The 17204-nt window shown below is 35.2% G+C and overlaps 1 protein-coding gene across 1 annotated transcript in view; it reads right to left on the reverse strand.

The window, feature by feature from the left end:
• The window catches only part of MS3_00002238 (uncharacterized protein), a 165928-nt gene extending 155034 nt beyond the window's left edge, over positions 1 to 10894 (reverse strand). The window contains exon 1 of the mRNA XM_051209811.1: positions 8429 to 10894. The gene's annotated coding sequence lies outside the window, so the exon portion shown is untranslated. The remainder of the gene's footprint in view (positions 1 to 8428) is intronic.
• Positions 10895 to 17204: the final 6310 nt, after the last annotated feature.

The following is a 17204-nucleotide window of genomic DNA, read 5'->3' on the forward strand; positions in this document are numbered from 1 at the left end:
CGGATTCAGATCACCACCTGGTGGTTGCCAAGATGAAGATGAAGCTTGGGAAGCGCTAAAGAACTGGACAACTATCAATACAGATATTAAGTACAGCCTCCGTTGGATATAATAACAAATGCAATGAATCCAAGATAACTCCTGACAACAGCTTCCAAGCATTACTAGATCTACTGAAAGAAGACGCCACCGTGGAGAAGCATTCACGTCATCGTATCAGGAGGTTCTGGGTCGCAAAAGCATCATCATAAGGAATACATCCTTATCAAATCCTTGAGCAAGATTAAAAAAAAAGAACAATGAGGCAGCAATTAACAACAGCTGAACAAGAGCAGTCAAAGTCAAGACACAGGCCTTATACGCAGAAGCAAACGAGAGTGAAGAGAAGAGCTACAGACGACAAGCAGAAATACGTAGAAGACCCAGAAGCGTCAGCAGAAAAAGCTGCAAGACAATAAAATATAAGACAACATTATGACATAACGAAGAGGCGAGTAGGGAAATACAGCAAACCAGGGAGGCCAGTCAAGGACAAAGAAGGCAAGCCAATCACTGAGATTCAAGAACAGAAGAACATATAGTTAGGACAATCTGAAGAATTCTTGAATAGACCGGTTCCACTGAACACACAAGATATCAATACAGCACACATTGAGACATTCCTATTGACGTCACTCCTCTATTAATCGACGAAATCAGGATAGCGATCAAACAAGTCAAGAGTGGGAAAACAGAATAATATGAATAAGAGAACCTTCTTCAGCACTATGGTGTGGGTAGCTGAAAAGACCGTCAACATCATACGGAATTCATTCGATGGACTACACTGCAATGTAGTGCATGGAGGAAATCTGACAAATGCATTCCAAGTAAGGACCGGAGTCAGACAAGGATGTCTACTATTCCCCTTCCTCTTTCTTCTGGTGGTCGACTGGATTATGAAGATCTCCACATTTGAGAGAAAGCACGGAATACAATGGACAAGCTGCATACAACTAGATGATTTAGACTTTGCAAATGATTTAACTTTTTTGTTCCAAACACATCCACAAATGCAGGTAAAGGCAGTGTAGCGACAGCCTCTGCATCAGTAGGCCTCAAAATGCACAAGGAAAAATAAGATCCTCAAATACAACACGAAAAACACCAACCCAATCACAGTTGATGGAGAAACTCTGGAGTGGGTGGAAAACCTCACGTACCTGAACAGCAACTTCGATGAACAGGGAGGATCCGATACAGACGTAAACGAAAGGATTGGCAAAGCAAAGGCAGTACTTCTACAAATGAAGAACATTCATGGCACTTGAAACAAATGTCAACCAGCATCAAAGTCAGAATATTCAATACAAACGCCAAGACAGTTCTTCTTTATGGAGATGAAACTTGGAGAACTACCACAAACATCACAAAAAAGTACGAATATTTCAATGTTTCCGATTGTCTATGTACGATATTCAAAGAGATCGGTTTCTCTAGTTTCTTTCCCGGAAGTTGTCCACATATGCAATCGATAATTTTCTGTATGCCAGAAAACAAAGATGTTATGTCTAGTGACAACATGGTTTGTATCCAGAATTCAAATACGTCTTTAACGCTGTGCTTAATCAAGTCTTAGAATAATGGTTCTGACAATTTCGCCAACCATTTTGCTGTCGGATGGTGTGGTGAGTTTGGCATGTCTAAAATTGGACGCAAAAGAACCTCTGCTCTATGAACATAAGGTGGAACACTGAGTTGAGAGGAAAGGGGTTCCGGAATGATTGAGCCCATTAGAGGTGTACTTAGACGTGAACTGATGTTGTTTTAAAAGTTTGAAAAACTGAAAGCAAAAACTTCAATAATTCTTGTAGGCGATATTTGATGTGATTATATGGAATTGTGGCAATCAGTCATAAATAACTTGAATTCCGTCAAAGATTTGTTTCACTTAACTTCACCTCTTTTAACATCAGTGCAGTGAGAATGAGTTATTTCGACGCAAAGCAAAACATTTCCCCATGAAACGCAGTTTAAAATGAACCAAGAAGGTTGAGTTTCTGGCGACGAGTAATATCAATAACCACTGACCCCAGATTAATCTATCGGCCTTCAAGATGTTTATTCATGAGTAACATATCATACAAACTGGTATCTGTGCATTCATTTTCGCTCACAACCATATCATTTAATTGTAAACAAGGATTGATTTTCAGTTATTCAGTTATCCATTATCATTAATCACAAATACAAGTGACCTAATTTTAAACCTTCTGGTTCGAAACCACCATTAAGCTTTTATTATTTTGCTTGACGTATCACAAATTGTACATTTCATATGACATTTATTAACTAAAGATTAAACGTATGTTAATTTAAGTAACATTTAAACTAGCGAACAATTAAGGCTTATTACGAAACTTGTCAGATTACGAAAAAAAGGTGGAATTAAGTCACGTGAATACGGATCATTAAAACTGTTGATTGTTTGATACAAATGTTCTCACTATTAAACAAACAATCTTATTACGAACAACATAAGTTTCTTTTGAGAGTAACAATTCTGTTCCTAATGTAACATAAAAGGAGATTTACAAATAATTTTTTTCAATAAACTTGTGTCCGTTACCAATTTTAATCATATATATAAGCGAACAATATTGTTTCCAGTTCGATCGTCATCATCAGGCGTTAACTCTAATATATAGTAATTAAGGTAGTTTATGAGTCCGTGATAACGGTGGAACAGATTGAATAAATAAACGTAATAAATAAATAATACAAATCTATAGTGTGATGACAGGTGTCATAGTTGTGAACATATTGATGGAATGCACATTATATACGTGCAAACACTTGGTTCAAATAACATAAAATCCACTTTAATGTATTTGTTTTGTGATTTATGATGTATAAAAATGAAACAGAGAGAAGGAACGAAACAAAACTGTCGTATCTGTTCATCTGTCCTGATTACGATGAGGGATATGATAAATACGGTTTAGTACTATACACGGTGATTATCATTAAGGTATACAAATTCATAATACAAATATATACTGACTAATATCGACATATCGTTTAGAAAAACGTTAATATTGTTGAGCGATCTTATTTGTTATTGAAATTCGACACTGAAATATTTCATATGTACATAGTGTAGTGTAGTGTAGTGTAGTGTAGCGTAGTTAAGCAATAATAAGTGCTAGTTCATAGAAATTCACGTATAATAGATGAATCATATAGACAACCTAAACGTAAAATGTCTGTATATTTTATTGATGTTATTTCATAGTTTTTTAATTCTTTTCTAGACTAGATATTATTATATATTTGTTTTGAGACAAAATCCAACAATGTTCATATTCTCTGCACGAATAATTTTCAGTCCCTCATCATTGTTCTTAAGATATGTGTTATTCTGCGGAAGTATAACGTGTGTACTACTCCAGACCTTCATTTGAGTAATGAATCTTTTGGAAACTACTTTTTTTTCTAAGTGTACTTAATCAACAGCTTCCATTACGACGATACACGAAATAAGGTTTTGGAAGGTTGATTTACCGATTAATCACATTGTTCCAGTATAAGACATACAAACAGTGTTGACTATTGATCACTCCCAGGGTCACAATCACAATAGTGCATTACTTTAGAGAAAACGTTAGACGCGCAAAATTGAAACGCTAAAACTCTTAGAATTATCGATCTGAAATGACTGAACAGCGAGCTTCGTTTGTTTGCAAAGCAAAGGCAGAACTCCTACAATTGAAAAACATATAGAACTTAAAATAACTGTTTACAAGTCAACATAAAATCAGAATCTTCAATACGACCGTCAAGATAGCTCTACTGTATAGAGCTGAAACTTGGAGAACTATCAAAAGCATCATCAAAATATTACAAGTACTTATAAACAATTTTCTTTCAGAATACTTAATTTCCGTTGGCCGGATTCTATCAGCAACAGCCTGCTGGGGGAAAGAAAAGCCAACTTCCATCTGAAGAGGAAATTAGCAAAAGACGCTGGAAGTGGATAGGACGTACGTTACGGAAATCATCAAACTGTATCATGAAGCGAGCGCTACCTTGGAACCCTTAAGAGAAACAGAAAAGAGGAAGGTCAAAGAAAATACTACGTTGAGAATCGGAAGCTGACATCAAAAGAATGGGTAGCAACCGGATACAACTGGAAAAGATTTCTCAGGACAGAGTTCGATGGAGAATTTTGATGGAGTTTTGTTCTCACAACCATCCACTTGAGCTACAAATTTTTTCCGCCATCTCAAATTAGATGGAGAATGCTGATGGGCGTCCTATGCTGCTCCACAACGAGTAACAGGTGTTATATATATATATATATATATATATATATATATATATATATATATATATATATATATATACAAACTATTTTCACAAGTATGGTCTATTTTAAATAACATTTATATAAAATGACTACAAACCGTTTTCATATCAACGTGATTTTTGAGTATATCAAGTCATCTCAACGATTCTCCAAGGTAATTTACCGCCTTTCAATTCAGACTAGAAAACAAGACTTCCACGTTGTTATTTGCAATAGACAAACCTAGTAATTAAAGATGAAAATTCTTCACGCCTTCAGGAGAACTCAGAATAAACCACATAATGTCAAGCTATGTAAATGCCACAAGAATGAGTGAGATCGAAGTTTAATCTAACCAAACACTAAAATACCTGAATTTACCAAGTGCTTTCTTATTGTTATTAATTCTCTGTATAACTGTAGTGTCGTTCACTGTATTAAGCCCACATAACTTATTCTAACTTCTGGACAGGCCAATTTATTCATCTTCCTTGAGTCACGTTTTGACTTTGTTAATTATTCGCCTATTAACCTTGACTGTTTCCATGTAAGAGTATGTATGTGTAACTCCGCCTGGAGTTTCTCTGGGGTTACTGCCGGTCCCAAACCCGGATAAGTGAGGAGGGTTGGGCATTAGGTTAGCGATCCCATTCCGCAGAAAACTAACTCGCTAAAATAAGCTAACCAGAAAAAATAATTCTAACCATTCAAACTCTGCCCTGAGAGTTCGAAGGTTTTCATTCAGAAGAGTTATGATGTCTCATGATGAAAGCCGAGTTCCTTCGAAAGTCACGAGGCTGATGCCCCTTCTGACAATGACAGCAAGCATTAATTTAGGTACATGGGATGTTTCTACAATGTAGTAGATCGGGAGAGTCATCTAAGATGTGGCAGAAATGAAAAGATTCAACCTGTAAGTGTTTGGAATCACTGAAACGTATTGGACGCAGGTTGAACAACAAAGACTAACCTCAGGAGATCTGATGTTATACTCAGGCCATGAAGAAAAAAATGCCCCACATACGCAAGGAGTTGTACTGATGCTATCCAAACAAGTACAAAAAGCAATTATTGGATGGGAAACTCATGGACACAGGATCATCAAAACCTCTTTCATAACACATAAAGAGGGCATTTCAACGAAGGTTATCCAATGCTATGCTCCTACCAAAGACTACATTGAGGACGTTAAAGATCAATTCTACGATAGGCTGCAATCAATCGTTGAGAAACGCCCAACAAAGCACTTGACCATTCTGATGGGAGACCCAAATGACAAGGTTGGAATGGACAACACCGGATATGAAGACATCATGGAGATACATGGACTAGGAGAAAGGAACGAAAATGGTGAGAGATTTGCAAACCTATGTGTCTAATAAACTGGTCATAGGTGGCACTATACTCCAACATAAACGCATACACAAAGCCACATGAACTTCACCGGATCATACTACACAGGACCAAATCGACCATATCCGCATCAACACAAAGTTCAGGAGGACGATGGAGTATGTAAGAACCGAGAGAGGAGCTGATATAGCATCTGGTCTCCAAGATGAAAAACTCAGAAAACACTGGACAATGGGGCGGACATCACAAGCGTTTAATACGGTCTTTCTTCGGGATGCTGACAGACTCCGTGAATTCAAGATAGCTCTCAGCAATAGGTTCCAGGCTTTTCTCGATGTACTCAATGGAGAGGGAACTACCATTGAGAACAGCTGGAAGGGGACGAAGGAGGCAAGTACATGTCATTAGGTTCTGAACCACAAGAGGCACCATCACAAAGAATGGGTCACTGTTGATACAGTGGACAAGACTCAAGAAAGGAGGAACAAGAAGGCAGTAATCAATACTAGCCGAACAAAAGCAGAGAAAGCCAAGGCACAAGCTGAGTACACAGAAGTAGACAAGCAAGGGAAGAGGAGTATCAGAACCGACAAACGACTAGAAAGGCTGCAAGAGAAAGAAACATGAGACAATTGTATGGTACAACAAAAAAACTCGCTGGGAATTATTGCAAACTAGAACGACCAGTGAAAAGCAAGGAAATCAAAGTGATGACCAACATTGAAGAACAGCGAAACAGGTCGTTAGAGCACTTTAAGGAACTCTTGAATCCAACAGCTCAACTGAACCCACCCGACATCGAAGCAGCAACACTACGGATCATTGTGGAACAATCAATTGAATGGAATTCATCACTCTATATCAGCTTCATTGACTGCGAAAAAGCATTTGATAGTGTGAACAGGACAACACTATGGAGGCTTCTTCGACACTACGGCACGAATGAGAAGATAGTCAACATCATACCAAATTCTTATGATGGGATAAACTGCAAAACCGTGTATGGAGGACAGCTCACAGATTCGTTCGAAGTGAAGACCGGTGTCATGCCAAGTTGCTTACTCTCACCCTTTCCCTTTCTCCTGGTGATCGACTAGATTATGAAGACATCAACATCTGGGGGAAAGCAGGAGATACAGTGGACAGCTAGGGTGCAGCTGGACGACCTAGACTTCGCAGATGATCTGGTTCTTCTATCACACATGCAACAACAAATGCAGGTGAAAACGACCAGTATAGCAGCAGCCTCAGCAGCAGTAGGTCTCGACATACACAAAGGGGAAAGCAAGATTCTCCGATACAACACAGCATGCAACAATCGAATCACATTTGGCGGAGAAGATTTGAAAGATGTAAAAACCTTTACATATTTGGGCAGCATCATTGATGAACAGGGTGGATCTGATGCAGATGTGGAGGCGCGGATCAGAAAAGCAAGAGCAGCATATTTACAACTGAGGAACATCTCGAACTCTAAGCAACTGTCAACCAACACCAAGGTCGGAATTTTCAATACAAATGTCAAGACAGTCCTACCATATGGAGTGGAAACCTGGAAAACTACGAGAGCCATCATCCGGATGATACAAGTGTTTATTAACAGTTGTCTACACAAAATACTTAGGATCCGTTGGCCAGACACTATGTGCAACAACTTATTGTGGAAGAAAATATTAGATCCTAGTGGAAGAAGAAATCAAGAAGAAGCGCTGAAAATGGATAGGACATACGTTGATGAAAGCACCCAACTATGTCACAAGACAAGCCCTCACTTGAAATCCTCAAGGCCAAAGGAGAAGAGGAAGACCGAAGAAATGAAGACAGAAATGAGAAGAATGACCACCAATTGGATAAAACTAGAAAGGAAGGTCCAGGACAGAGTTAGTTGGAGAATGCTGGTCGGCGGTCTATGCTCCATCGGGGGTAACAGGTGTAAGAAAATAAGTAGGTGCATTTCTTATCTTAATCATCACATGTCTGTAACTTATTTTTGTGTGACTTTGAATATCGATTAACGTTTGAATAAATCAAGTTGGCTCACAAGCCTTCTTCAATGTGCCCCGTTCTTCCCTCTTTGTTTCATCCCCCTCGATCGCCTATTCAAATCACTGAGTGCATGAAAAATACATATTCAAAACCCATTCTCGTATTTCGCTTATTTAATCCCGTTATTCATTAATGCGAATTAAGTCAATATTTATATACGAATATAGACGACATGTATATTTTAATAACAATAATTCATCCGATCTATACCGGGCCACTAATAACTCTCCATCATGACAGAATCAGTCAGTAAAATGTTTCCACTCCAACACATTCCCAACCCGTCTCAGTTACGTGGATCACAGAAACCAAACAATATTAAGCTTATGAGATTCATACTTCACACGTAAGAAACTTATTATCATGTTTATAATCCCGGAGTCATTTCGTCCAAAGTGTGTTTATATATCCAGAATAAAATTACCTCAAGCACTAATTTATTCATTGAAGACCAATGTTTCACGCGTTTAATTAGCTGAAATAAAACTGATACATTTGACATAACTATGATTTGAAAGACGGCATTGACTGATGAAATAGGTCACTTATAAATCTAAAGTGTGAGACGATGTGCAAGAAACATCTAGGTGCATTGTCCCCAAAGTATTAAATAAAAGTATGAAAATCACAGAAGACTTTATTGGCAAAAATGCATAGGAAACAAAGCAAACGTATTATACGAAATACTTACAACAGACTTACTTTCAATTAAATTTTGTTGCAAAAATGTTTTAGGATATCCAGTAATTAGAATAATCCATTAATGTTTCTAATTTACTGCATTTTCATTAGAACGCTTATTGTGTTTAATAAATCCTCAATATTCTAAAATATACTACCTTAGTTCAACTTTCAATCTGAACAACATATCATCGCAGTAACAGTGACAGTATTTTGTCGTCTATAATTGATTATCTTTGCAGAAATTTCATTGGTCAAGACAGATAATGCAGCTGAAACACGTTAGTCAATCAAACAGGAATTATCTGTTTGGCAAGTACGAAGATGATTGGTTGAAAATCACCTGACATTATTTCTCGATTCAAAATGTCTATAAGTCTTTTCCCGGGCAGAGTGGCGATGAAAAGAAATAAGGAGACAATTCACTCCTCGCTGATGTTTTGATATCCATTACTATATATGCTAACAGTGGATTGGAAAGTGCTGAATTCAATTTTATCAGGATATTACACCGGGTAACAAGTAGTAAATTAGTGTTCCATGATGAAACCGTATTATTTTTCGAACCACTTAATTTTTCAGTTTGATCTTTGGTCCCGACCTCATCAAAAGATCTTACTCAGCTAATTATAAACAAATGGAAATTTTCTTATGACTTACAAGTGTCTGACAAATGTTTGTAACCATGTTCTATATTTCTATGAAGAAAGAACAACGTCCGTAGCAGAATAACATGAATCCGATTATTTCGTGGATTCTTCTCAGCTGCTTCAAACTTGAAAACAATAGAAAAAATATTAGGAACAAGGCTTATATGTTTAATTAATCCTCATTTTTGTGAAACATAATTTCTTAGTTTAAGAGCCTCCAGTAACAACGAGTTAGATAACCGCCACAATTTTGAACTGGCAATTTTTTTCACTGTTTTGAATACAAATTATTTTTCTTCCTCCTCGTTGTGTACGCTGGCATTATGAAGTTTACATAATGCATCATAAAATTCGACATATTTCGTGTACCTTTGCACCTATATGTATAATTTTATAAAAGCCGATACCACATCCATTTGATCCTTTATCATTATTTTATCCGGCCTCAGAGATGTGCGCGAACACAGATAAACATCACAAAGGTTAACATACGAAGAAGCTTTGTCTTAATTTTGTACAAGTCAGTATTTTCTACCATTGTAGTTATTTTATTCAGTTTAACATTCATTTCTCAAACACACACTTCCTTTATACGTCTTAGTTTCCAGGGGGAGTGATTATAGCATCTTTCTTATAATTAAGTTTGTTTACGGTTAATTTTGTCAAGCCCTTTCGTTAACTTATTTAACAGGTAGTGTTATTCGAGCAGTAACAATTTACTGTATTATAATTATTATTATAACTACTATCATGTCTTTATTAGCATGTGTACTTGTTCATATGTGACAGCCTACACACACATCTCTCTCTCTCTCTCTAGCTTAAATGTTAGTCGCTTAGTTATTGCTCGAATGATCATTCGGTTTCCCATATATATATGTATGTGCTTGAACCTTATTAATTAATTGATTCGATTCCATTCAACTCTGTATTCGCTCACGCGTATTAGCCTTTCTGCTGAAATTCGCTTAGTGCGTTTGTAGCGTTGTTATCTGCGCTGTTCAATAATAGACAGTAGTCGGTGCTTCGTGTTGCCTTCTTAATTCATAGATTGTCGCGATTTATCTAATAACGCTTACCAGATTGATCGATACGATAAATCAAAGGAATTATCTCGAGGCCAAGTCACCACGGAAATATGCGAACACGACGCTGTGATTGATTATCAAACAGAATCTGATCAAGTACACAGATTGGTCGATAAATACCAGATCACTTTCTTGTTACAATCTTCTTCTGTGGTCTTGATCACTCAATCATTGATGTGGAAGATAGTCAGTAACCTAGGTGTATCGATATAGTTATATGATGTTTGATGTTGGATCATTGAGAGTAAATAATAGCTACACCAATCATCGTAAACAATTTACATCACGTCAGCAGTCAACATCAATACTGTTGGATGTTGACGAAGTGTGAAAATTGAATTAATTGATTAGCAGAATTGTAGTCACAGTATTTCGTTCTGTCACTGATTATAGAGTAATATACATTGAATCACTAGTTTATGAAACTGTAGCGATTGAAGCACAATATATCACGAATATGAAATTTCAATTCATCCACATCCGAGGCAAAAGTGATGAAAATCGAAGCAACCGGTCGATATTTAATTAGCAATCACTCACGATTAGTAAAATTTATAACATCAGTGTTTATGAGTCTACTGGAATTTTAAAATAAGAGAAATATAAAATACAACCGTCCAGCTATTTTACTATTATGCAATTTAAATATGAATAATAACTCTTCAAAAACTAACCGGAAGCAACACGTCTTCCAATATTCACTGATTCTTACCAATGAGGTACAGATTAAAAAAGAAAACCTCAATCTCTGTCAATGGTTTGTCCGTACAAATGCATGCAAACTCAAACGTAGTTGCTAGCACTTTATTAGTATTGAGATGTTTGGTGATTTGAGTTGGTTGACAATAAACACTGAACCTAGATTTGGTGCCGAATGGGACTCTCTAGCAAAACGAACCTGTAATACTGAGGGAATGGATTGATCGTGATGAGTTTGATGCCGTGACACTCGTCTTCATATTTTGAGATGTTATTACTGTGTTAATCAGATGGAACTGAGGTTCTGTACAACTGATATATTTTTAGTTGATTGATCGCTATTGAGTGACTAATGTCTTTTGTATTTATGCTATCGTGTTATTCATCGAGTCTTCAAGCCTCAAGATATAATTCCTATTTCCAATCTTCTTAAAGGAAGATTAATTAGGGTATGTAACCTGAACTTCTTCAGGAATATTACTAAATTCTAGCACTTTATCTTAATTAATTGGAACTGTGTTGATCATGTAATCTTTGTATTATATATTACTGAAAAGCACGATCCACATCATTTCATCTCAGTATACTTGAACATTGTTGATAAACATTAGTGTTAACAAATAGTACAAATGTTAAGTAAATATATCTTCTCTAATGACTTATATTGAGATGGTTGTCAGAGTTCTACTGAACCAATGAGCTGCTCAGACCCGATCATACTATATAGCAGTCTTGATAGACGTGAAGTTGTTTGACGTTGGAAATGTGAAACATAGAATGATCATTATGTGATATCAATATATAACGTTAATTCATACACCTGAAGATCTTGAGTATTGCAGAATTACAGGGGATTATATGTTGTACGAATTAGTATATATGGTATCCTAACCTTTCCATTATATCCAAAATGAATCATAGATATATCCATATCCATGATCTCTGTATAAAAGGAGATTATAATAATTGAAGGTAAGACTGTGTTATCATAAATCTGTGCACCTTTCGGATTTATTCAAAAAGTGATACCTTCCAACATAAACAGAATATCACGATTTACACATTAAATCAATACGTCAACATAAATTATATACCACCACAATCACGAATCACCTCTAACTATTATCCTTGCTCACTTTATATTTAGAATAAGAGATACGAGGATATCGTTTAACTATGATTGTCAAATCTAACTAAACGTTTATGCAAATGATGGCTCAGAACAACCAATTTCATCGATTAAAATATTATTTTGTGGCGTTGGTAAATCAACCTTTTAAATTCATCTACTGAATAATAAATCAAGTAGTTTAGATCTACTGGTACTCATGAAATTCCGTAACGAAAGAGACTCCATCAAAGGTATTAGAAGTAAGGATTCTCCGTTCGAATGCGAGATGTTTAGAGACTACAGAAGTTGCATATTATCATGAAATGACCATTGACCAGCTACAGAGACAGTGGTGCAGAATGTTGGAAAATCTATGGTTTCAGCTCTAGGCATCAATGATTCAAGTGAATATGGTCCGCCTTGTTGATCAAATACATACGACTGGCACACATAAATTATGATATTATCCAACATCTGATACAATGACTTCAGAAATTTAACTGGAATTCCACTCATTCGGAACATATTTGTCACGTTCATTAGGAATAACACTAGAGATAAATGCATCGTGGGGACAAATAACATCTGATGCGACACCATAAGGACCGTAATCAAATTTTAACTCATTTTGAACTTGTTCCTCACATTTAATTAAAATTTCACTGGAAATAAATGAATCATTAGGACAAACAACATTTGATAAAATAGCATCAGAGATTTGACCAGGATTTGGTGCACTCGACATACCTTCCACATATTTGTAAAATAATATCATGAATCTGAGCTGAGTATGATTCATTTAAAGCACTCAACCTAATAGGATCGGAATTACAAAGTTTATCATTACATGTAGCGAAATGAATAGTAGTATTACAAACTACTTTTATGTGTCCAATTTTAACACATTAAAGCATTTAACATTTCGAAATACACATGAGTTACGTGAGTTAGATTTGCCACAGTATAAACATTGACCAAACTTGTGCTCATCTTCGTGGACTGCTTCACAACTTCTCGAGTAAATTCGAGGATTTACATAATCCGAATTCAGACATACTTATCTATGAATGAGTTTATTTGTCATGCAGGTATATAAAGTGGAAATAAGAAATGATGTTACGAATCTGGGGATATTTATACTTTTCTGGATAGGTGAATAACAAATAGAAGAAGAAGAAATGATAAACTAATCGTCAACCGAGAAGAATTTCGTATATCTCAATGCCATTTATCATCATAAATCGTCATGGCCAACATTAACGCCTACTACATGCTGAAGTGAACTTTCAGTTGAACGACAAGCTTTAAATCAGTCAATTCTTCTATTGCATTTTATGACTAGTCATGTTTATAGGCGATTACACTTTGTACAATCGTAACAAATGATTGTTTATTATTACCCTGGTACCAAGGTGTTCTATTGTGATGTAAAGCAGAGTAGTCTGAAAATATCAAGGGAGTTAGGCTTAGTATGTAGTGATTACAGTTATTCTGAAATATACGAACACATTTTATGAATAATCGTTCGAATTTACCCATTTTGATTTGTAGAATTCTCAGCGAGATATAAGTGACCTGCAAGAATTGTAGTCTATTGTGTAATAAATATTGCAGAATTTGAGTTACGTATTAGATTAATTAGTCGAAAATCTAGACGAATATAGTGTTGTAGATTTCGTGAGTTTTAAAGAAAATCATATGGTCAACATATTTACTCATTCAAATTAATCATTCACTTTCGAGTAATTTCTCTACCCATCATGTATTAATTTGAAATATCATTCAATCAGTGCATATTGATTTAAATATCACCAACCACGTTGTTCTGAGTAGATCAGTGTTTATGTATCTGAAACTGGGATACTCAAATTTAAATCTCATGTGAATTGTTCATGCCTTCATGATTCCAGATACGTCATACTGGCATATACAAACTAAGAGAAAATCTAGGTGGAATATGTGGAGTTAACACTGTGATATCATAGCTTTGTACATTGCATGGATTTACTGAAAGTGTGATACTCACCAACATAAACAGAATATCACGATTTACACATTAAATCAATACGTCAACATAAATTATATACCACCACAATCACGAATCACCTCTAACTATTATCCTTGCTCACTTTATATTTAGAATAAGAGATACGAGGATATCGTTTAACTATGATTGTCAAATCTAACTAAACGTTTATGCAAATGATGGCTCAGAACAACCAATTTCATCGATTAAAATATTATTTTGTGGCGTTGGTAAATCAACCTTTAAAATTCATCTACTGAATAATAAATCAAGTAGTTTAGTTCTACTTTTATAGAAAAGCATTTACTTGGATTACAAAATTCACTAAAATTCAAACTATAAAGCGAAAATCAAACATAGATCACTTCTATTCTTATGGCATACGTTACGCAACCACGAATAACATCGAAACTGAGTATTCTCACTGTTACCGACTATTAATCTCCATTGTCATTCTTCAACTTACTAAAAATCATTCTAGTGACTTTCTTCAATTTATGATGTATTAAAATGGATGGATGCATGGATAGATAGATACACACAACTGCATACAAAATGCAATTACTATTACTCGAAAGCGATGCACCTTAGTGCAAAGTTATTTTATAGTACAACTCATGTGTTAAACGGTTTTGCAAAAGCTTTAGTTTTGATATAATGACAAATGTTTTGGCTTCCAGTGAACGGTTCGATGGATTTCCACTCTGTACCAATTTTTATCAGTCCACATGAATTTCTTACTAAAATCGTTCTGACAGTGTCGTTCTTACCACATACTATAATGTGTACGAATTTTTAAATGATACTATCATTATAATTATTAATTTCACAACCGACAGATACATAAATAGATATATAGATAGATAGATAGATTGATAGATAGATAGATGAGGAAGGTGTTTATAGTTCTCAATTAAACAGAGGTTGAATAACTATTGAGAATGCAAAAGTGTCGTTGAGTAATAGGATTAGTGAAACATAAAAATGAAGTATTTGATGGAATGTTGAAGTACACAAATGACTATTACAATACTCCCGTTGTGATTAAACTCCACCAGTCACACTCTCTCGCAAGAACCTCTCTCAGTTAGTTATTATCACTACTTAATAAAATAGTTTGTCTAGATTTATTTAATTTGAACGAAATTCACCATTAAGCGTGAACAATTACTACGTATTATGTTGAGTCACTTCAAACAACATTGCTAAAATAGTCAGAAAAGTATACGCTACTATTTTAATAAGGAAAGGGTATTGGATACAGATTAGTAACTTTCTTTCATTACCATTATTCTCATCATTGATATTGTTGTAGTTGTAATGACGGTGATTTAAAACAGAGTGATAAGACATGCACGTCAAGATTATGCATGAGCCAATTAGAATCTGTGCCACTACTTATATATATACCTACACACATATTTTATATCTGAAGCCAAGCTACTAAACTCTCATTTTCTTACTTCATTGCATTTATAATAAGGTCAAAAGTATGACACTCTTGTTGATATAAATAGTGTCTGTTTTGGAATTAGAAATTAATACAAGGTAGTAAACGGCTACTCAATTCATTCGCATACATATTAGAAATCTTTTAGAGAATAATGATGTCTGAACATAAAGCAGTAGTGAAAAATGCCGATATGTCAGATGATATGCAACAAGAGGCTGTTGATTGTGCTGCACAAGCTTTAGAGAAATATAGTGTGGAAAAAGATATAGCAGCATTCATTAAGAAAGAATTTGACAGGAAATACAATCCTACATGGCATTGTATTGTTGGGAGAAATTTCGGAAGGTTAGTAATATTTTGTAACTCGACATAAATATTTGTTCATTATTAATATGTATTACATGTTATTCACTCACTGTCTATGCCAAGAGCGAAATCATTTGAAGTTATAATGTGGAGATTGTAACAGTGTATAAGGAATTATGTTACTTCGCTTTTAGAAAATTTGTTAATGTATTGTTAACTGGTGTGTTATTTCCTTCATTGTTTACAGTTATGTGACGCATGAAACCAAACATTTCATCTACTTTTATATGGGCAATGTTGCAATTCTTCTATTCAAATCCGGTTAAGTTGGAAGAAACCGAAAATTCAAGAGAAATATCACCAGAAACTGAAACAAACATTGTAATACACATCTGATCATTCTGCACACAACTCAACTCAATCATCTTCAAAAACACGATTTTCTCTAGTACTCATCAATTCCCGAATTCATCTTCATAAGAACCAACACAGAATAATATACAGTTTGAATGAAGACCACAAAACAGAACAGAATAAATATTAGTATTACTGAGATTGTGTTTCCACATTGTATTTTGTACTGGTTGATCCACTATCATATTATTGTCAGTGTGTGCTCTTGTGTGTGGTAATTTTATCTGTGGTAGTGTTTCAAAATCGAAAATGAAACATCTTCATTATTAGTAAACAATTGAAATAAACAGTTATTCGTGCAGAAGACCGAGAGTGTTTTCTCTTTATATCTCGTCATATAGGTGTGTTTCAGGATGGGTAATATCATTATCGTTTCTCGTTGCTAGTGAATATATCTAGTAGGAAACAATTATCGAAACAGATAGTTGATATGTAATATTAGGTAATTTTCGAGTCGTATTTAGTGCACAGTCACTGTAGAAGAGGATCATGAGTGTGAGTCATTAAATCATAACGTGGAGAATATTTCAATGACAATTATGTATTGATAGGTTGGATCTTCATTGACACACCTTCAGAGGTGATGTATACAATGCACATATTCTGTGATTGTGGAACTTCAATGCAATTATCTAGCACTTACCAACCTATTGAGTTTGTGGTGGATCCTAGCAAAAGTGCTTACTCAATATATATCAATACGCATGGTTAATAATAATAAACCAAATTAGTTAACTATAAAATCCTAGGTGTCTGTCTTTGAGCGAAAGCAAAAGTTATCAAATTACAGTTAGAATACAAATGGTATATTAATTAACAAGGTAATAACGGTTGTTATGAAATGAAGGTTTCTTGTAAGCCACACTCTGAGATGAAAACCAAAAATGAGTTCACATGATTAACGAAGATTCCTCTGCATGAGATGGCACCAACGGCGTAATTAGAAAGATTGGTTCCAATAGTATTATTTAATAATAATCGGTGTCAAAAATCTCACGTAGTGTGGGAAGGCCTAAAATGACGCTATAACACTATTATAGTCTTCAATAA

This window comes from Schistosoma haematobium, chromosome 1 (assembly GCF_000699445.3).
Source record: "Schistosoma haematobium chromosome 1, whole genome shotgun sequence".
NCBI lineage: Eukaryota > Metazoa > Platyhelminthes > Trematoda > Strigeidida > Schistosomatidae > Schistosoma > Schistosoma haematobium.